This window comes from Dioscorea cayenensis, chromosome 21 (genome assembly GCF_009730915.1).
Source record: "Dioscorea cayenensis subsp. rotundata cultivar TDr96_F1 chromosome 21, TDr96_F1_v2_PseudoChromosome.rev07_lg8_w22 25.fasta, whole genome shotgun sequence".
Taxonomy (NCBI): Eukaryota; Viridiplantae; Streptophyta; class Magnoliopsida; order Dioscoreales; family Dioscoreaceae; genus Dioscorea; species Dioscorea cayenensis.
In genome coordinates this window covers 288854-310826 of record NC_052491.1, presented here as the reverse complement: position 1 = coordinate 310826, position 21973 = coordinate 288854, and the positions used below count along the sequence as shown (strand labels likewise).

At 43.0% G+C, this 21973-nt stretch overlaps 2 non-coding genes across 2 annotated transcripts; one reads left to right on the top strand and one right to left on the bottom strand.

Moving 5' to 3' along the window:
• Positions 1 to 9147: 9147 nt before the first annotated feature.
• On the top strand, positions 9148 to 9254 carry LOC120252633. The gene has a single exon (XR_005534090.1). It is a non-coding gene; the product is annotated as a small nucleolar RNA R71 (small nucleolar RNA).
• A 6182-nt stretch (positions 9255 to 15436) lies between these two features.
• Positions 15437 to 15543, bottom strand: LOC120252654. The gene has a single exon (XR_005534111.1). It is a non-coding gene; the product is annotated as a small nucleolar RNA R71 (small nucleolar RNA).
• Positions 15544 to 21973: the final 6430 nt, after the last annotated feature.

Genomic DNA, 21973 nt, shown 5'->3' with positions numbered 1-21973 from the left:
ACCTTTTAATCCTCTTTTCTTCGTCAACTCTTGTTTTTTACAGATTAAATATCTATAAGTGTGAATTTTCATTTTTACAATACATGGTGCATGTTTAGAAAGTGTCTAAACGCGGTTTTAACTTAAACTCTTGAGAATTGTAGTTTACCCATGCGGATTTTTCACGCTCTGCAGATCCAAACGGGCGTGGGTAATTTCCATAAGCCCGTGTGGAATTCTGCAGTATACTGATTTTGAGCTTCTTTGATCATTTTCCTCTTTTCGTACTACAGGTATGGCACCTCACGTGAAGAAGAACGAAGTAAAGCGTCTCAGAGTCACCCCACCAGAGCCAATACACATGGAATTCTCAAATCCCGAGCATCAAGATCGATTTGAGAGACTTTCAGCACTTGGTTTTGGTCAGACTTGTTTTGTGGATTTGCAAGCGCTGAGAAATATTCAGCGGTGTGATGAGCTAGCTAATGAGATCGATAATATGTTAGCAGTAGGAAGCTGGAGGAGGTTACTGACGATTCATGAGCCGTCTTACTGCGCATTGACGCTTGAGGTTTTAGCGTCTTTTGAGTTGAGGTATGGGAGAATTGACACTATGGATGCTATATAGTTTCGAGTATTCGGACATCCATTTTCATGAGTGTCAATGAGTTTTCGATTTGGATGGGTTTGTACGACATCGCATATACCAGTACAGAGGAGAATGGACGTTTACCTATGGATTTTCCAGTATCAGTGACTCCAGACTATGTGTATAGGGTCCTATGTGGATATGGGCAGATTGAACTGGGAATGTCGAAGGCCACCAGCCTATCCCGGTTGAGCTACAGGTATTTGCACGTGGTCCTCAGTAGGTCTGTGATAAGTGCTTGTGTGATATGAATGCGAAGCGTTCATTCCTTATGTTGAGCATTACTTTCCTCAGTTTTCTACATTAATATGTGTGTTTTTATGTTACTTTTACGCAGGTAGGGTTGTGAGGCCGAGTATGAAGGAAATGGGCCAATGTGGATCATAATGCACCTATTTTGGAGGAGATCTTGTTAAGGTTCAAACGCGAAGACATAGGTCAGGTGTGAGATGCTAGAGTGTGTGTCAACCTCCTCGCATTCGAGTGAGCACATCTATTTGGAGGGGCACAAAGGCAGTCACGCTCGAGCATTTTGACTTATGCAGATAAGAACAAGAGCCCCACCAACATGTACATCATTGAAGAAGTAAGTGATTCACGACGTGAACGTGTGCCCATTTGCGTTACCCCGATGAAAGTATGGAATTGGGAAGTTAATCAGGTTAAAGACTGTAGCAATTACTGTGGCAACACTGTTCACAGCCGGCTGAAAAATCAGAGAAACAGAGAATCCACACGGGCGTGTGGAAATTATCCATGCCCGTGTGGAAATTCCGCACGGGCGCGTGTATCGTCCATGCCCGTGGAGTTGCCCGATTCCAGCCCTATTTAAAGCCGATTCAACCCCGATTTTGGTATTCTTTTCTCCATCTTTTCCCCAACTTGTGAGAGAACTTTGGCTAGGGTTTCGAGGGTTATTGGCCAAGGTTTTGGAGAGGTTCTATGGCTCTGACATCGTGATTCCATTCAGAAGAAGGTTGGTAGTGGAGCTTCCATCGAGGTGTATCCTATACTGGATGAAGGAATCCTTGGACGACGAGTAGAGGACTTTCCACAAGGCCATCGACAGGACCATCGAGGGGGTTTCTTTATGGATTCATTGCTTTTACATTCGATTTCTTTGATTGTACTAAGCTCCATGGAGAGCTAAACCCCTAGTGGGTACTTGGATGATTGTGAACCCTAGGATGTATACGTTTCATTGAACTTCTTTATTATGCTTTCAATAAATTGATGTTTATTGTGAGTTCCAACATTGAATGTTTGATTGTATGAACGTTTCCCCTAGAGTGACACTAGGGTTGAGAGTTCTTGTTGGTAACCTTGTGAGTGAGTGACACACCACTAGCGTTAGATAAAGCTAGGTTGGAGAGGGTTGAGAGGGTGAGTCGAGAGGTACAGGAGCGTCCCCTTTCCCCTCCGACGTGATAGATTCTACCTCTGTTCCTCGAGTTCTTTGCGGCCATAATGGAGTGAATGGTCTAAGGGATGAACCTCCGCTGGGGCCTAGTTGCGCGTGCAATGGAGTGAAGCGTTGAGAGGATCTTAGTATCTAGGGCTTAATTGTGGCTAGGGACCTTCCACCTGGACCAAAGGGGTAGGTCTATATTTAGGAAGAGATTTATCACTTGGAATCTCTAGAGCTCATTGCAACTCTATGCGAGTGCGAGGTGTTGAGATTGTTCGATTTCTCCTCCGGGACATGTATAGAGTTAGGCATAGTTGACCTTAGATTTGGGACTATGTATGTAAGGATTTCCACGACTCACCATTGCATTGATTAGGAAGCATAATAGAGAGTTCTTGCACTTGAAGCGATCATCCTAGGTGAAGTATTATCCGAGTACCCCATTCTTTATCAATTGCCTTACCCTCTTCTTACTTTTGCTCTTTCACTTGTTGTTTTTATTGTTGAGAATTGAATCAATTTCACACTTATCACTATTGATATTCCACATAGCTAAGAATCAAATTAAGTATTTTCACTCCCTACTCATTGTGGATTCGACCCCGCTCACCTGGGATTATTACTTCGACAAGCCCGTGCACTTGCGGGATATAAGCAAGGGGATCTTGTCAGTCTGTGTCAGGTCGAGGTGATAACACAGCTGCTCTGACCAGGCAGGACTTATTCTTTTTATACTCCATGGCCGGTAATGTGCCGATTCAGTTTGGGGTGCATAGTGGTGGATGTTCTGAGGTACTAGGGTCAGTCTGTGAAAGTGGGATTATTATTTGCTGGCCCTTACATTACTAGACTCATCTTGGGGATGGGTTTGGTAGATGCTTTACATGGTGTTGAGAGGACAGTTGTGGCTACACCTCTTGCATTTGAGACGATCAGGATGATGGGGTTGGTACGGAGATGTGGGCCAGGGGTCTATATTATTGCTTCAGCTACCCCAGAGACCGCTGTGAGCGGAGGGGATACAGTGGAGGATTTCGGACAGGTTCCCAGATCCCGTGCAGCACAGGGGCCTCGAGCTTATGATCTTATTGAGAGGCTTAAGAGCGATGTGAGAGAGATTCGGACCGAGATAGCGGAGCTCCGTACGATACAGTCAACTCAGTGTACAGATCTTATGGCCCGTTTCGACTTCCTACGAGATCTATTGAGATCCAGACCCTCGGCATCTTCTGCACCCCCATCTCCTATACCAGCACTGGTGGATCCACCTTATGTTCCCCACCACCAGCAGTAGTAAAGGAGCCGACAAAGCGTGACACTGACATTTGACTTTATTTTTCTGCATTTCCTTTATTTTGCATTTTATTTTAGACTCGTTCACTCAGAAAGGATTCTCCTTCTGAGTTTATTTTCATTTTACAGTTCGAGTTGTATTCATTGTCTATCTTTTATATATACTCGAATTATTTGGTTTTTATTGAGCTTCACTGAACCTCGTCGTGTATACGTGCAGATGGTCTTCTCATCTTTGGAATTGAGATATTGTCATGGGCACGGCCAAGGTGCTTAGGCACTTGGCCGTGTGAGCTTCACAACCTATTGGAACATTACTCCCAAGGAATTATCTTCACCAAATGCGATACTAGAAGTCAAGGGAGTATTGTGTCAATTGCTTCACCCACATTTGCACTTCATTAATATATATTTTGAGTGAGCTTGCATATGTACATTGAGGACAATGTACAACTTAAGTGTGGGGGGGAGTTTCATAGTGCACACATCGTTTCTATTGTTCTTGATTGATATACATGCTCACATAGCCAATGGTGGTTCACCTTAGTTGCATTAATTGTATTCTTGAGTTTAGGAGAATTTTTAACATTAAAATGTCTTCATGCTCTAGTTTTTACTTAAATTTCTAGGAATTTTTACCCAATTGACATTTGTTGCACTACTCACTCTTTGAACTCTTTTGGAAACTCATGTTCGATGTTAAAGGGACTAGCTATAGTTGTGTTTTGTGTAAAAAAATAAAAAATAAAAATAAATAAATGAAAAGAAAGAACAAAATAGTTTTATTGTTTATTTGTGCTTGTTGGGTGGAAAGAGCTACCACCTATGAAGTATGAAGGTACTCTCATAAGTTGGATACTAGCTATGCCCTCATGAGAGAAAGAGCTATCTCATAGGATGAGTGAAAGCTACCACTCCGGTAGAAAGAGCTACCACCTCAAAAGTGTGAAAGCCACCTTAGCGGCCGCTTTGGAAAGGGCTACTTTAGATTTTGGGTATGTTGTCCTTTTTGATTCATGTTTTTAGCTAGAGCTTTGATTTTTCATATTTAGTGTTGAAATTTCCCTTACTTGTAGAATGTTCTCTTTGTATACTTTGGTGAACCTAAGGCCAAGAACTTTCAATATTTTCTTTATTGATGCACATAATGTTTAATTTTTGCTTGAGGACAAGCAAAAGCTTAAGTGTGGGGGAGTTTGATAAGTGTGTTTCTACACTAATATGTGTGTTTTTATGTTACTTTTGTCATGTTTTTACACTAATATGTGTGTTTTTATGTTACATTTACGCAGGTAGGGTTGTGAGGCCGAGTATGAAGGAAAGAAACCAATGTGGATCATAATTCACCGATTTTGGAGGAAATCTTGCCAAGATTCAAACGCGAAGCATAGGTCGGGTGTGAGATGCTAGAGTGTGTGCCAACCTCCTCGTATTTGAGTTAGCACAACCATTTGGAGGGGCACAAGGGTAGTCACACTCAAGCATTCTGACTTATGCACATAGAACAAGATCTCCACCAACTTGTCCGTCATTAAAGAAGCAAAGCGATCCACGACGTGAACGTGTGCCCGTTTATGTCACCTCGATGAAAGTATGGATTCGGGAAGTATTTTAGGCCAGGTATTGTAGTAAAAGTACTGTAGCAGCACTGTTCACAGCCGGCCGAAAATCATAATACCAGAGAATCCACACGGGCGTGTCGAAATTACCAACGCCGGTGTGGAAATTCCACAGGGGCGCCTACAGGGGCGTGTGGATTCGTGATTCCAGCCCTATTTAAAGCCAATTCAGCCCCGATTACAGCATTCTTTTCTCCATCTTTTCACCAACTTGAGAGAGGGGTTTGGCTAGGGATTTGGAGAGGTTATACGGCTCCGATATCGTCATTCCTTTGGAAGAAGGTTGGTAGGGGAGCTTCCGTCAAGGCGTATCCTATACCGAAAAAGGGAATCCATGGACGACGAGTAGAGGACTTTCCACAAGACCATCGACATGACTATCGAGGGGGTTTCTCTATGGATTCATTGCTTTTACATTCTATTTCTTTGATTGTACTTAGCTCCATGGAGAGCTAAACCCCTAGTGGGTACTTGGGTGATTGTGAACCCTAGGATGTATTCGTTTTATTGAACTTCTTTATTATGCTTTCAATAAATTGATGTTTATTGTGAGTTCCAACTTTGAATGCTTGATTGTATGAACATTTCCCCTAGGGTGACACTAGGGTTGAGAGTTCTTATTGGTAACCTTGTGAGTGAGTGACACACCACGAGCGTTAGACAAAGCTAGGTTGGAGAGGGTTGAGAGGGTGAGTCAAGAGGTACAGGAGCGTCCCCTTTCCCCTCCGACGTGATAGATTCTACCTCCGTTCCTTGATTTCTTTGCGGCCATAATAGAGTGAATGGTCTATGGGATGACCCTCCGCTGGGGCTTAGTTGCGCGTGCAACGGAGTGAAGCGTTGAGTTGATCTTAGTATGTAGGGGTTAATCATGGTTAGGGACCTTCCCCCTAGACATGTATAGAGTGCGAGGTCATTGCAACTCTATTCGAGTGCGATGTTGAGAGGTTGTCTAATCTCTCCTCCGGGACATGTATAGAGTTAGGCATAGTTGACCTTAGATTTGGGACTATGTATTTAACGATTTCCACGACTCACCGTTGCATTGATTAGGAAGCATAATAAAGGGTTCTTGCACTTGAAACGATTGTCCTAATCGGAGCATTATAAAAGTACCCCATCTTTATTGATTGCCTTACCTCTTTCTTTATTCGTGCTCTCTTACTTGTTGCTTTTACTTTTGAGAATTGAATCATTGTCACACTTATCACTACTGATCTTTCACATAGCTAAGAAGTGGATTAAGTTTTTTTATTCCCTACTCCCTGTGGATTTGATATCCTCTCATCTGGGATTATTACTTCGACAAACCCATGCACTTGCGGGATATACGCAAGGGGATCTTGTCAATGGGCTAAGGGATGTGCTTTCGCTGGGCCTTAGTTGTGAGTGCAACGGAATGAAGCGTTGAAGTGATTTTAGCATCTAGGGTTTAATTGTGGCTACAGATCTTTCACTTGGACCAAAGGGTTAGATCTATACATAGGAATAGAGTTTATCATTTGGAATCCCTAGAGCTTATTGCAATTCTATACGAGTGCGAGGTGTTGAGATTTTTTGATTTCTCCTCCAGGACATGTATAGAGTTAGGCATGGTTGACCTTAGATTTGGGACTATGCAATTAAGGATTTCCAGGACTCACTATTGTATTAATTAGGAAGCATAATAGAGGTTTCGTGCACTTGAAACGATTGTCCTAGGTGGAACAATATCCGGGTACCCCATCTTTATCAATTGCCTTACCTTATACTTGTCCTCTCTTTCTTGTTGTTTTTACTTTTGAGAGTTGAATCTTGTCACACATATCACTATTCATCTTCCACATTAGTTAACAAACAACTTAAGTGTCTTTATTCGATACTCTCTGTGGATACGATACCCACTCATCAGGGATTATTACTTCAACACCCATGCACTTGCGGTTTACATGCATATACGGACGTGTCATGTGTGTTTTCCCTGGATACCTTAAAAACGATGCAGGCTCTGCAGAAAATTCTTGAACATGTTTACACACTCAGAGCCTGCCATATTATGCAAACTATACAAGCAAAAAACATGAGAGATAGCTCAAACGACAAAAAATTCAGTAAATCCTTATTAAAAACACACGATGAAATTAAAACGAACTATAAAATCATAGCAAAAGCATCTAAAAATAAAGACACAAACACTACACACTTTATTCGTGCAAACACTAAATTACTAACTAAGAAAACAACAAACACTTGGGGGTTGCCTCCCAAGAAGCGCTTGTTTTACGTCACTAAGCTTGACGTACCTCGTCTTTCCTCACGGGCATTCCTACATGAAGGTTACACTCTTACCCATAGCTTGAAAGCATGATGAACAAAGTCTCTTGAAGGTAGAAGGGGAGTTATCGGGCTTGGGACCACCTAGCAATGGTGCATCCAATTTGTTCAGTTCACACGTGTCTCGAACAGCCTTGGAGCATTTTCTGTGGTGTCTCCTCACCCTATTAATCTTCCGGAGCACCTTCTTTAGGATCCCTGGAGTACATGGTACTTCTTCAGTCGAACCAAGCATCAAAACTTCTTCATTTTCCATCTCTTGGTAGAACAAACCCTCGTACGGGTCCGGATTGAACATTTCCTGCATGTATTCATCAACAATCTCATCTATAGTCTCTAGAAAATATAAAGTATCATCAAAATCAAGAGAATGCCACATAGCTTCAGCAAGGCGATATGTGAGCATGTCATTTCCAATTCTCAATGTTAACTTCCCGCCGTCCATGTCAATCAATGCCTTGGAAGTCTGCAAGAACGGTCTCCCAAGTATCAAAGGTACTTCCGCATCCTCATCGACGTCTAGCACCACAAAATCTATTGGAAAAATGTACTTGTCCACCTTGATAAGCACATCTTCGATGATACTCCTCGAATGTCTCACCATTCGATCTGCCAATTGCAAAGTCATCTGAGTGGGTCTAGGCTTGTATGGCATGATGTATGGCATGATGTTGATATTGGCCCCTGAGTCCGCCAATGCCATTTCTTCACTCAAATTGCCAATATTACACAGAATGATGAAGCTTCCCCGGTATTTCTTCTTGTTCGGCATGTTCTTTTGTAACACCACCGAGCAAGAAGCATCTAAGATCACTAAAACACTCTCCTCTAACTTCCTCTTGTTAGTCAACAAGTCCTTTAAGAATTTTGCATAGTTAGGCATTTGGACCAATGCCACAACAAAAGGAATATTGATGTGGAGTTGCTTGAACAAACTCAGGAACTTCTTGTACTCTTCATTCACTTGGTCATTCTTAAATCTAGAAGGATAAGGGATTCTTGGATTGAAAGGTGAGTGTGCCACCTCCTTCTCTTTGCTTGCTCCCTACTCAACCTCTATAACCTCGGGTGTGTGTTCATTGGGCCTCTCACTTGGAAGCCTACCTTCAACCTCACGACCACTTCTCAAAGTGATCGCCTTCACATGCTCTCTAGGATTAGTCTCAGTATTACTCGGCAAGCTTCCATGTGGCCTTTCCGATAGAGAAATCTGCCCTACTTGATTTTCAAGATTGTACAAAGAGGTGGCGTGGTTGCGAAGTGTTGCCTCGACTGATTGAAACCTTGTATCTGACGATTGCTCAAACCTAGTCAAGACCTTCTCTAAATCAGTCATTCGGGTCTCCAAACCCGAAACTCGGTTTTTCATGTTTGGGGCTTGTTGTTGTTGGAAACCCGGTGGCCCCATGGCCTTTTGTGGACCTTGGTTGATCCACAAAAAATTGGGATGATTCTTCCAACACGGATTGTAAGTGTTGGTATATGGATTCCCTTGGTTCCTCATTGCATTAGCTACAAAATCGACATTCTCAACCGAAGATGCATCATCAATAGAAATTGGGTAATCGGAGGGAGCATGAGCTTCACCACACCCGGTGTAAGTAGTCACAGCCGCCACTTTATTCGAAGTTAAAAGATCTAACTTCTTACTCAATGATTCCACTTGAGCCGCCAATGAAGTTACTGCATCTATCTCATGGAGCCCGGCCACCTTTTTCTTCTCTCTAGCATTCCATTGGTAGCTATTTAACCCCATTTCTTCAATTAGTTGATGGGCCTCACCGGGGGTCTTGCTACCTATGGTACCTCCTACTGCCAGATCCAAGAGTTTCCTTGTACTCGGATTCAACCCGTTGTAAAAGGTCTGAAAAATCATCCACTATGGGAATTCGTGTTGCGGGCACTTTCTTAGGAGCTCCTTGAACCATTCCCACGTCTCAAATAGAGACTCCAATTCTGACTGAACAAAGGATGATATCTCATTTCTAAGCTTTGCAGATTTTCCAAGAGGTAAATAATGGGCCAGAAAAGCTTCTACCAACTCATCCTATGTGGTAATCGATGCTCTAGGTAATGAGTGTAGCCACTGCTTCACTCTCCCCTTTAAGGAAAATGGGAAGGCTCTCAACTTGATGGCATCGTCTGTCACCCTGTTTATCTTAAGCATATCACACACCTTGAGAAAGTTCTCTATATGACTGTTTGAATCCTCATTGGCCAAACCATTGAACTGCGTGGATTGCTGCAACATGTGGATGAATGCCGGCTTTAGCTCGAAGTTCTGAGCTGTAATCAGGGGACGCACAATACTCGATTGTGTCCCAAATACTGAAGGTCTGGGATAATCGGATAATGTCCGTTGTTGCTCATTCTGTTCAACCATGTTTTCAGATTCTTCTACTTCCAAATCAGATAGATTAGATGGTTCTTGCACAGGTTCTTTCCCTTTTCTTCTAATTGTACATTCAAGCTCGGCATCTCCTTCAATCAATATTGAGGGGTTCCCTCATGTCATAACCTGGAGCTGCACCAAAAAGAAAGAAAAAGAAATCAAAATGATGATAGAATAAGAAGAAATGAACTAGAATGAATGAATAAATAGCTAAGAAAACAAAGTGCAAAGTATCTCTAAACATCTACTCCCCTGCAACGGCGCCAAAAACTTGACACCGTCCTTTGTGTATGTCCCGCAAGTGCATGGGTTTATCAAAGTAATAAATCCCAGATTAGTGAGATATCGTATCCACAGGGAGTAGGGAATAAAAACACTTAAATTGTTTCTTAACTAAGTGAAAGATGAATAGTGATATGTGTGACAAGATGTGAAATAACAAAAGTAAAAGAACAAGAAAGAGAGCATGATTAAAGGAGAAGTAAGGCAATCGATATAAATGGGATACCCGGCTATTGTTCCACCTAGGACAATCGTTTCAAGTGCAAGAACACTCTATTATACTTTCTAACTGATGCAATAATGAGTTATGGAGATCCTTAAATACATGGTCCCAAATCTAAGGTCAACCATGCCTAACTCTATACATGTCCAGGAGGAGAAATTGAATAACATCTCAACTTCGCACTCGCATAGAATTACAATGAGTTCTAGGGACTCCAAGTGATAAATCCTCTTCCTAGATGTAGACCTAACCCTTTGGTCCAGGTGGAAGGTCCCTAGCCATAATTAAGCCCTAGGTGCTAAAATCACTTCAACGCTTCACTCCGTTGCACCCGCAACTAAACCCCAGCAAAAGGTCATCCTTTAGCCCATTTACTCTACTCTGACCATAAAGAACTTGAGGAAATAGAGGTAGAATAAATCACACTGGAGGGGAAAGGGGACGCTCTGCTACCTCTCGACTTACCCTCTCAACCCTCTCCAATGTATATATTTGTCTAACTCTCGTGGTGTGTCACTCACTCGCAAGGGTTACAAACAAGAACTCTCAACCATAGTGTCACTCTAAGGGAGTATTCATACAATCAAGAATTCAATATTGGAACTCAAATAAAACATAAATTAATTGAAATCATAATAAAGTGGTTCAATGAAACAAATACATCCTAGGGTTCACAAATACCTAAGTACCCACTAGGGGGTTTACCTCTCCATGGAGCTAATTACAATCAATGAAATCAAATGTAAAAGCAAAGAATCCATGGAAAACCCCCTCGATAGTCATGGCGATGGTCTTGTGGAGAGTCCTCTACTCATCCAAGGGTCCATTAGTATGGCCTAGGATACAACTCGCCGGATCGGTGCCGATGAAAGCTCTCGCACTAACCTTCTTCCAAACAGAGTGCGATGTCAGAGCCATAGAAACTCTCCAAATACCTAGCTAATACCTTTCAAAACCCTAGCTAAAGCCCTCACTCAAGTTGGGGAAAAGATAGAGAAAAGAATGCTGAAATCGGGGATGAAATTGGCTTTTAAATGGCCGGAATCGGGAATCCACACGCCCCTGTGGGTGCCCCTGTGGATTTTTCACATGGTCGTGTGGATTCTCTGTTTTCATCCTTCTTCGGCTGGCTATAAATGGTACATACTATAGTGTTTTGCTACAGTGCCCTGCTACAATACCGGCCCAAAACACTCCCGAATCCATGCTTTCATCGAGGTAACATAAATGGGCACACGTTTATGTCGTAGATCGCTTTGCTTCTTCAAAAATGGACATGTTGGTGGAGATCTGCTATACATGCACAAGCCAGAATGCTTGAATGTGACTGCCCTTGTGCCCCTCAAAATCGTTATGCTAACTTGAATACGAGGAGGTTGGCACACATTCCCGCATTTCGAACCCGACTTATGTCTTCGCGTTTGAACCTTCTCAAGATTTCCTCCAAATGGTGCATTTACGATCTATATTAGCTTCTTTCTCTAATATTCTGCCTCACAACCCTATCTGCATGAAAATAACATAAATACACACATATTAGCGTTAAAACCTATAAAAGTAATGCTCATCATAAGGAAAGAAGACTTCACATTCTTATCGCACAAGCACTTATCAAACAACAAGCCCAAACATGGAAAATGAAGTGTCTGGCTTGGAAACCTGAATGACCGACTTAGAGAAAGCCTTGACTAGATTTGTGCAATTATCGGATACACAGTTCCAATTGGTCGAGGGTACACTTTGCAACCACAGTGCTTCATTGCACAACCTAGAAAATTAAGTGCGGCAAATTATGAATTCTCTATCAGAAAGACCACAGGGAAGCTTGCTAAGTAATATCGAGACAAATCCACGAGAGCATTTGAAGACGATCACTTTAAGAAGTGGTCATGAGTTTGATGGTAGGCTTCCAAGTGAGAAGACCAATGTTAAAGCATTGGAGGTCATAGAGGTTGAGAAGGGAGCAACCAAGGAGAAGAAGGTGACACCCCCATCTTACAAGCAAAGAATTCCTTATCCCTCTTGATTGGAGAATGACCAAGTGGACGAGCAGTACAAGAAGTTTCTGGGTTTCTTTAGGCAACTATATATAAACATTCCCTTTTTTGAGGCATTATCCCAAATGCCAAGGTACGCCAAGTTCTTGAAAGATTTGTTGACCAACAAAAGGAAATTGGAGGAGAGTGCCTCTGTGATTCTAGATGCATCTTTCTCGGTGGTCTTACAAAAGAATATGCCGAATAAGAAGAAAGACCCAGGAAGCTTCATCATTCCGTGCAACATTGGCAACTTGGGTGAAGAAATGGCATTGGAAAAAATAGGGGCCAGTATCAACGTTATGCCATATTCCTTCTTTTAGAAGCTAGGCTTGGGAGAGCCTAGGCCCACTCGGATGACATTGCAATTGGCTGACCGAACCGTGAGATATCCTAGGGGCATCATTGAAGATGTGCTTGTCAAAGTTGACAAGTATATATTTCCTATAGATTTCATGGTGTTGTACGTCGATGACGATGCGGATGTTCCTTTAATACTTAGGAGCCCATTCTTGCGCACTTCCAAGGCATTGATCAACATGGACGGCGGGGAGTTCACACTGAGGGTTGGAGATGATAAGCTCACATACCGCCTCACTGATGCCATGCGACATTCTCTTCACTTTGATGATACTCTTTACTTTCTTGACACTACTAATAAGATAATTGATGAATATATGCAGGAAATATTCAATCCGTAACCATACGAGGGGTTGCTAGACCAAGAGGTGGAGAACGAAGAATTGTTAATGCTTGGTCTAAAGGAAGAAGTACCATCTACTCTGGGGATTATGAAGAAAGTGCTCCGGAAGATAAAGAGGGCGAGGAGATAGCACAAGAAATGCTCCAAGGCTGTTAGAGATGCACAAGAACCGGACAAGGTGGATGAACCATTGTTAAGTGGTACCAAGCCCGATAACTTCCTCTCTACCCTCAAGAGACTTTGCTCATCGTGTTTTCATATCATGGGTAAGAGGAAAACCTTCATCTATGAGCCCCCGTGAGGTAAGACAAGGTACATCAAGCTTAGTGACATTAAACAAGCGCTTCTTTGGAGACAACCCAAGCGTTTACTATTTTCTTAGTTGTTAGTTTAGTGTTTGCATGAATAAGACTTTGAGTGTCGGTGTCTTGATTTTTAGATGCTTTTATTGTGATTTTCTTGTGGGTTTTTGGTGTCATCTTGTGCTCAAATGTGTTTTGGCAAAATTTTTGGTAGTAAGAGCTAGTTTCTCGTGTTTCACTGGTGTATTTTGCATAGTAGGGCAGGGTCTGAGTGTTTATACATGTTCAATAATTTTCTGCAGAGCCTGCAGAGTTTTTTTAAGCCATCAAGAGAAAATGCATGGGCATGTGGAATTTCCGAACGCCTGTGGATCTTCACTGTGAGTTTGTCTAGAGAAGGCACAGGGGCGTGGACTCACCCATTTGGGCGATCCTGTGACAAAAGCACGGGCGTGGGTATTTTCTGCACGCCCATGTGGATCCCTACAGAAGAGCTCTCCTCCATCCAGAGAATACACAGGGGCATGTATCAGCCCTTGTGAACTATCCAGTAGTGATCCACGCCCATGGGGAATATTTGCACGGGAGTGCTGATAAGTACTTGTGTTATAAGAATGCGAAGCGTTCTTTCCTTGTGTTGAGAATTACTTTTCTCAGGTTTTAATGCTAATATGGGTGTATTTATGTTACTTTCATGCAGGTAGGGTTGTGAGGCTGAATATGAGAGAAAAAAAGCCAATGTGGGTCGTAATGCACCAATTTAGAGGAAATCTTGGTAAGGTTCAAACGCGAAGACATAGGTCGGGTTCGAGATGCGGGAATGTGTGGGAACCTCCTCGTATTCGAGTTAGCACAACTATTTGGAGGGGTACAAGGGCAGTCACTTTCAAGCATTCTGACTTGAGCATATAGAATAAGATCTCCACTAACATGTCCGTTATTGAAGAAGTAAAGCGATCCACGATGTAAACGTGTGCCCGTTTGCGTTACCTCGATGAAAGCATGGATTCGGGAGTATTTTGGGCCAACACTGTAGTAGGGTACTATAGCAAAACTATAGCAAGGTTACTGTACCAGCACTGTTCTCAGCCGGGCGAGAAAACTGGAAAATAGTGAATCCACACGGGCATGTAGAATTTTAACACGCCCGTGTGAAAAATCCACAGGGGTTCTCACACGGGCGTGTGAAATCCCGATTTCAACGCTTTAAATGCTGATTTCAGCATTCTTTTTTCCATCTTTTCCCCAACTTGAGAGATGGGTGCGGCTAGGATTTTGAGAGGTATTGGCTAGGGCTTTGGAGAGGTTCTACAGCTCCGACATTGCACGTCATTTTGAAGAAGGTTAGTGGGAGAGCTTTCGTCCGCACTGATCCGGCGAGGTGTATCCTAGGCTGGACAAAGGGACCCTTGCGACGAGTAGAGGACTCTCCACAAGACCATCCCCATGAGTAACGATGGGGTTTTCTATGGTTGCTTTGTTTTTATATTCGATTTCACTGATTGTATCTAGCTCGATAGAGAGCTAAACCCCTAGTGGGTACTTGGGTATTTGTGAACCCTAGGATGTATTTGTTTCGTTGAATCCCATTATTATGCTTTCAATTAATTGATGTTTATTGTGCATTCTAATCTTGTATGCTTCATTGTATGAATACTCCCCTAAAGTAACACTAGTGTTGAGAGTTCTTCTTGGTAACTCTTGTGAGTGAGTGACACACCATGAGAGTTAGACAAAGCTAGATTGGAGAGGGTTGAGATTGTGAGTCGAGAGGTAGCGGAGCATCCCCTTTCCCCTCCGGTGTGATCTATCCGACCTCCACATTGCAAGAGTTCTTTGCGGCCATAGTAGAGTGAATGGGCTAAGGGATGACCTTTTGGTGGGGCTTAGTTGCGAGTGCAATGGAGTGAAGCATTGAAGTGATTTTAGCATCTAGGGCTTAGTTGCATGAACTTTGAGCTGAAGCCGGCATTCATTCACATGTTGCAGCAATCCGCACAATTTAATGGTTTGGACGATGAGAATCCAAACAGTCATATAGAGAACTTTTTCGAGGTGTGTGATTTCTAAAGATAAATGGGGTAACAGATGATGCCCTCAAGTTGAGAGCCTTCCCATTTTCCTTGAAAGGGAGAGAAAAGCAGTGGCTACACTCATTGCCTAGAGCATCAATTACCACATGGGAAGAGATGGTAGAAGCTTTTCTTGGCCGTTATTTTCCTCCCGAAAAATCTGCAAAGCTTAAGAATGAGATCGCGTCCTTTGTACAATTGGAATTGGAGTGTCTATTTGAGATGTGGGAAAGGTTCAAGGAGCTCCTGAGAAAGTGCCCGCAACAAGGATTCCCGGAGTGGATGATTGTTTAGACCTTTTACAACGGTCTGAATCCGAGTACAAGGCAACTTTTGGATGCGGCATCATGAGGTACCTTAGGTAGCAAGACCCCTGGTGAGGCCTATCAATTAATTAAAGAAATAGGGTGAAATAGCTACCAATGGAATGCCAGGGAGAAGAAAAAGGTGGTCCGTCTATATAAGATAGATGTAGTGACTTCGTTGGCATCTCAAGTGGAATCATTGAGTAAGAAGTTAGATCTTCTAACTTTGAACAGAGTAGCGGTCGTGATTACTTGCACCGGGTGTGGTAGAGGACATGCTCCCTTCGATTGCCCGATATCTCTTGGTGATGCATCTTCGGTTGAAAATGTCGATTTTGTGGGTAATGGCATGAGGAATCAAGGAAATCTATACAACAATTCCTATAATCCAGGTAGGGAGAGTCATCCCAATTTCTCGTGGAGCAACAAAGGTCTACAAAAGGCCATGGGGCCACCGGGTTTCCAACAACAAGGCCCAAATATGGAAAACAAAGTTTGAGGTTTGGAGACCCGAATGACCGATTTGGAGAAGGCCTTGACTAGGTTTGTGCAATCATCAAATACAAGGTTTGAATCAGTTGAGGCTGCACTTCGCAACGATACCGCCTCCTTACATAATCTTGAAAATCAAGTGGGGCAGATTGTGAAGTCCTTATCAGAAAGGCCACATGGAAGTTTGCCGAGCAATACTGAGACCAACCCTAGAGAGCATGTGAAGGAGATCACTTTGAGAAGTGGTCGTGAGGTCGACTGTAGGCTTCTGAGTGAGAAGCAAAAGAAACACGCACCCGAGGTTATAGAGGTTGAAGAGGGAACAAGCAAAGAGAATGAGGTGGCACCCCCACCTTTGAAGACAAGGATCCTTTATCCCTCTAGATTGAAGAATGACCAAGGGGATGAACAGTACAAGAAGTTCCTCAGTTTGTTCAAGCAACTCCACATCAATATTCCTTTTGTTGAGGCATTGGCCCAAATGCCTAAGTATGCAAAATTCTTGAAAGACTTGTTGACCAATAGGAGGAAGTTGGAGGAGAGTGCTTTAGTGACCTTAGATATGTCTTTCTCGATGGTCTTGCAAAAGAACATGCTGAACAAGAAGAAAGACCCGAGAAGCTTCATCATTCTATGTAATATAGGTAATCTAGGTGAAGAAATGGCATTGGCAGACTCAGGGGCTAGCATCAACATCATGCCATACACTTTCTTTCAAAGCTATGCTTGGGTGAGCCTAGGTCTAGTCAGATGACTTTGTAATTGCCTGATCGAACGGTGAGACATCCGAGAGGCATCATCGAGGATGTGCTTGTCAAGGTGGACAAGTGCATTTTTCGGGTTGACTTCGTAGTGCTAGACGTCGATGAGGATGCGAATGTACCCTTGATATTTTGGAGGCCATTTTTGTGAACTTCCAAGGCATTGAATGACATGGACGGCGGAGAGCTAACTTTGAGAGTTGGAGATGACAAGCTAACATACCACCTTGCTGAAGCCATGCGTTATTCTCTTGATTTTATGATACTTTGTATTTTCTAGACGCTACTGATGAGATTGTTGATGAATACATATAGAAAATGTTCAATCCGGATCCATACGAAGGCTTGTTCGACCAAGAGGAGGACAATGAAGAGATCATGATGTTTAGTTCGAAGGAAGAAGTACCATCTACCCCTAGGATCTTGAAGAAGGTGCTCTAGAAATTGAAGAGGGCTAGGAGACGCCACCAGAAATGCTCCAAGGCTGTTGGAGACATGCGTGAACCGAACAAACTTGTTGAATCATGTTTCCTCTACCCTCAAGAGATTTTGCTCATCATGTTTCCAAGCCATGGGTAAGAGGGAAACTTTCATCTATGAGGCCCCGTGAGGTAAGACAAGGTAAGTCAAGCTAAGTGACGTTAAACAAGCGCTTCCTCGGAGGTGACCCAAGTGTTTACTATTTTCTTAATTTGGCAGTTTAGTGTTGCTTAAATAAATTGTTGAGTGTTGGTGTCTTGATGTTTTATATTTCTGCTGTGGTTTTATCGTGGGTTTTCAAGTTCATCGTGTGTTTTCATGTGAATTTGGCGAAGTTTTGGTCATTTGAGCTATTTCTTATGTTTTTCATTGGTATAAATTGCATATTGGGGCAGGCTCTGATTGTGTAAACATGTTCAAAAATTTTCTACAGAGCCTACAGAATTTTCTAAGTTATCCAGAGAAAACGCACGGCATGTTGAATTAAAACACGCCCGTGGTTTGTATTGCGAGCTCATCAAGAGAAGGCACAGGGGCGTGGACTCACCCCTGTGAACGACCATGCTATGCTCGCACGCGCGTTGGTAATTTCCACACGGGCGTGTGAATTCCTATAGAGATTGGCAGATTTTCCCAAAAGCACACAGGGGCGTGGACTCACTCCTGTGGGTAACCTTGTGAAAACCGCACGGGCATGGGTAATTTCCACACACCCGTGCAAATCTCTGCTGAGGAGCTCTCTTCATCCCGAGAAGTCACAAGGGCGTGCGCATGCCGCTGTGAGTTGGTCTTGTGAATGCCCACGCCCATGTGGAATTTCTACACAGGCATACGTAACACATAGCAATTTTTCTCGGATGTCCAGAGCAGCCACAGGGGCGTACGGCTGCCCCTGTGGGTCGGGCGCACGGGCGTGGGTATTTCTCACATGCCTGTGTATTTGCGTTCAGAGGCAGTGAGTGTTTTCCCTAGAGAACACAGGGGCGTGCACCTGGCCCTGTGAAGCTTTCCTGTGGAGGTACACGGGCGTGTGTAATTTCTGCATGCCCATACGGATGTACAGAACTCCAAGAGTCACGAGTCCTTTGAAAAGGATTATCATTTTCTTCAACCTAATATGCTCCAGTTGTCTGAGAACACTTCTACATTGTTCCCGACGTCATATCGCTAATTTGGAGGGATTTCGTTTGGTTTTTCGGCCATTTTCAAAACATTTTCATCTCAACTCGACGGTAACTTCAATTTTTGATTTCCTTCGCAAATTTATGATTTTCATCGATGAAACTAGTCAATAATGCTTCGTTTCTTCAATTAGAATGATTATTTATATTTACAATGAAGTAAAAGCATTATGATGGTGCATTTGAGGAGTTTGAAGCGTGGCCGTGCGTTTGTTCACGGCCCGTGGATCCACACGGGCATGCGGAAATTCCTCACGACCCTGTGGTTTTCTACAACTATGTTTCATTAACTAGTTTGATCAATTCTCTTTCAATTTTTACAGAGTATGGTACCCATATCAAAGAAGCAAGCTTATAATTGTCCGTGAGAGTCATCTACTGAGTACTCTCAGTTACCGATAGATTATCCTGGAGCTCTGACACCACAGAGAGCTTACAGAATATTATGTGGTCAGGGCCAGTATGAGCCGGGGGCATCCAAGGCCACGTGCCTTTCTCAACCTGCATACCGATATCTACATGCCATCATGAGCAGGTCGGTGAATGGCCGTAGTGATAGCACTTGCGTTTTGAGCCAGCAGGAGCTTTTGTACTTGTATTCAGTGATACAGCGCACACCAATCCATCTAGGGCACATCGTCGCTGAGTACATTCGATATCAAGGCTAGTATCCCAAATTGGGAGCGATCTTCTCAGGTCCATACATTACGAGATTAGATCTTCATATGGGTCTCTTGGGCGCAATTCGCGGGGCCAAGAAAATGAGTATACCTGTGCCCCTGAGCCTGGAAATTATGAGATTGATGAGCATGGCCCTTAGGGTTCAGACAGGGGATTATGCTCTAGTTCAACTAGTCCCAGAGATAACCCAAGAGGGGGAAAGATGATGCCAAGGCTTCCCAGCCAGCCCCTGACCCTCAGTCTACACCTATGGAAACTGAGGCACCTTCAGGGATAGAGGACCCACCCCCAGTGCGCATGTTTTCACCGTCTCGAGCCTAGGATCTCTTTGAAAGGCTCGAGAGTGCTGTGGGAGTATTACGGATAAAGGTAGCAGAGACCCGAGTAGAGATTACTGATATTAGGGCTGTGCAGGCCGCACAGTATACAGAGTTCACGGCACGTTTCAACACATTACAGTAGATCTTAGAGCGAGATGTCGGCTCATCATTTTTCCTGCGGCCAAGGACTCCTTAGGTCCCCTCAGTTTTTCCGTCATCTCCATTCCTTATTCAGGCACCAGATGACCCACCATGTACTTCATCACCAGAAGCAGCAGTAGAGCCAGAGGACGACATCGACACTAGATTTTATTTTCCTCGTCTTTTACTTCCGCATTTTATTTTGGACTTGTATTCTCAGAAAGGACTTTCCTTCTGAGTTTATTTTGTATCTCAAGTTGTATTCATTATCTTATCTTTTATATACTTGAGTTATTTTTGTTTTTATTGAGCTTCACTGAACCCCCTCGTGTATGCATGCAGATGGTCTTATCATCATAGGAATTGAGACTTTGTCATGGGCACGGCAAATATGTTTCGGCACTTGGCCATGTGAGCTTCACAAGCCGTTGGAACAATACTCCCAAGGACTTAGCTCCGTCAAATGCAACACTAGGAGTCAGGAGAGTATTGTTTTGATTGCTTCTCCCACATCTTAATCCGATTGATTTACATTATGAATGAGCATGCATGTGTACATTGGGGACAATGTATAACTTAAGTGTGGGAGGGGGGAGTTCCATAGTGCATGCATCTCTTTTATACTAGTTTTGATTGATATACATGCTCACATAGCCAATGGCGGTTCACCTTAGTTGCATTGATTGCATTCTTGATTTTAGGAGAATTTTTAACATTGTATGTTTTCATGCTCTAGTTTTTGCTTGAATTTCTAGGAATTTTTGCCTGATTGACACTTGTTGCACGACTCACTCTTTGAACTCTTTTGGAAACTCATGTTTGATGTATAAGGGACTAGTTTTAGTTATTTCTTGTGTTAATTCTGAAAGAAAAAACCAAAAAACAAAACAAAAAAAATGAAAAAAATGAAAAGAAAGAACAAAATAGTTTTGTTCTTTAGTTGTGCTTGTTGGGTGGAAAGAGCTACCACCTATGATGTATGAAGCTACTCTCATAAGTCGGATACTAGTTATACCCTAATGAGAGAAAGAGCTATCTCATGGGATGTGTTAAAGCTACCACCCCGGTAGAAAAGAGCTACCACCTCGAAAGTGTGAAAGCCACCTTAGCGGTCGCTTTGGAAAGGGCTATCTTAGAGGATGTGTGAGGCTACTACCCTTTTTGAATTTTTGTTACCTTTTGTAGATAAATAAGTCCCTTGTATGTACAACTTTGAGGAGTATACTTTGGGTTGACTTGAGTGAATTCACACACTTACACGATTTCTGATTTGTTGTCCTTTTAGCTACAGCATTGATTTTTCATATTTAGTGTTGAAATTTTCCGTACTTGTAGAATGTACTCTTTGTATGCTTTGGTGAACCTAAGGCCAACCACTTCCAATATTTCCTTCATCTATGCTTTAATGTTTTAATTTGTGCTTGAGGACAAGCAAAAGCTTAAGTGTGGGGGAGTTTGATAAGTGCTTGTGCGATAAAAACGCGAAGCGTTCTTTCCTTGTGTTGAGAATTACTTTTCTCGTGTTTTAACGCTAATATGGGTGTATTTATGTTACTTTCATGCAGGTAGGGTTGTGAGGCTGAATATGAGACAAAGAAGCCAATGTGGGTCAATATGCACCAATTTGGAGGAAATCTTGCTAAGGTTCAAACGCAAAGACATAGCTCGGGTTCGGGATGCGGGAATGTGTGCCAACCTCATCATATTCGAGTTAACACAACTATTTGGAGGGGCACAAGGGCAGTCACATTCAAGTATTCTGACTTGTGCATATTGAACAAGATCTCTACTAACATGTCCATTATTGAAGAAGCAAAGCGATCCATAACATAAACGTGTGTATGTTTGCGTTACCTCGATGATAACATGGATTCGGGAGCATTTTGGGCTGGTACTGTACTAGGTACTATAGCAAAACTGTTGCAAGATTACTATATCATCACTGTTTAAGCCGGCCGAGAAAATAGGAAAACAGAGAATCCACACGGGCATGTGGAAATTCCACACGTCCGTGTGAAAAATCAACAGGGGCGCTCACACGGGCGTGTAAAATCCCGATTCCAGCCTTTTAAAAGCTGATTTCAGCCCCGATTTCAGCATTCTTTTCTCTATCTTTTCCCCAACTTGATAGAGGGCTGTCGCTAGGGTTTTGAGAGATATTGGCTAGGGCTTTTGAGAGGTTCTATCGCTCCAACATCGTGCGCCATCTGGAAGAAGGTTAGTGGGAGAGCTTTCACCGACACCGATCCTTCGAGGTATATCCTAGGCCGGACAAAGGGACCCTTGCGATGAGTAGAGGACTCTCCACAAGGCCATTGCCATGACTAATGAGGGGGTTTTC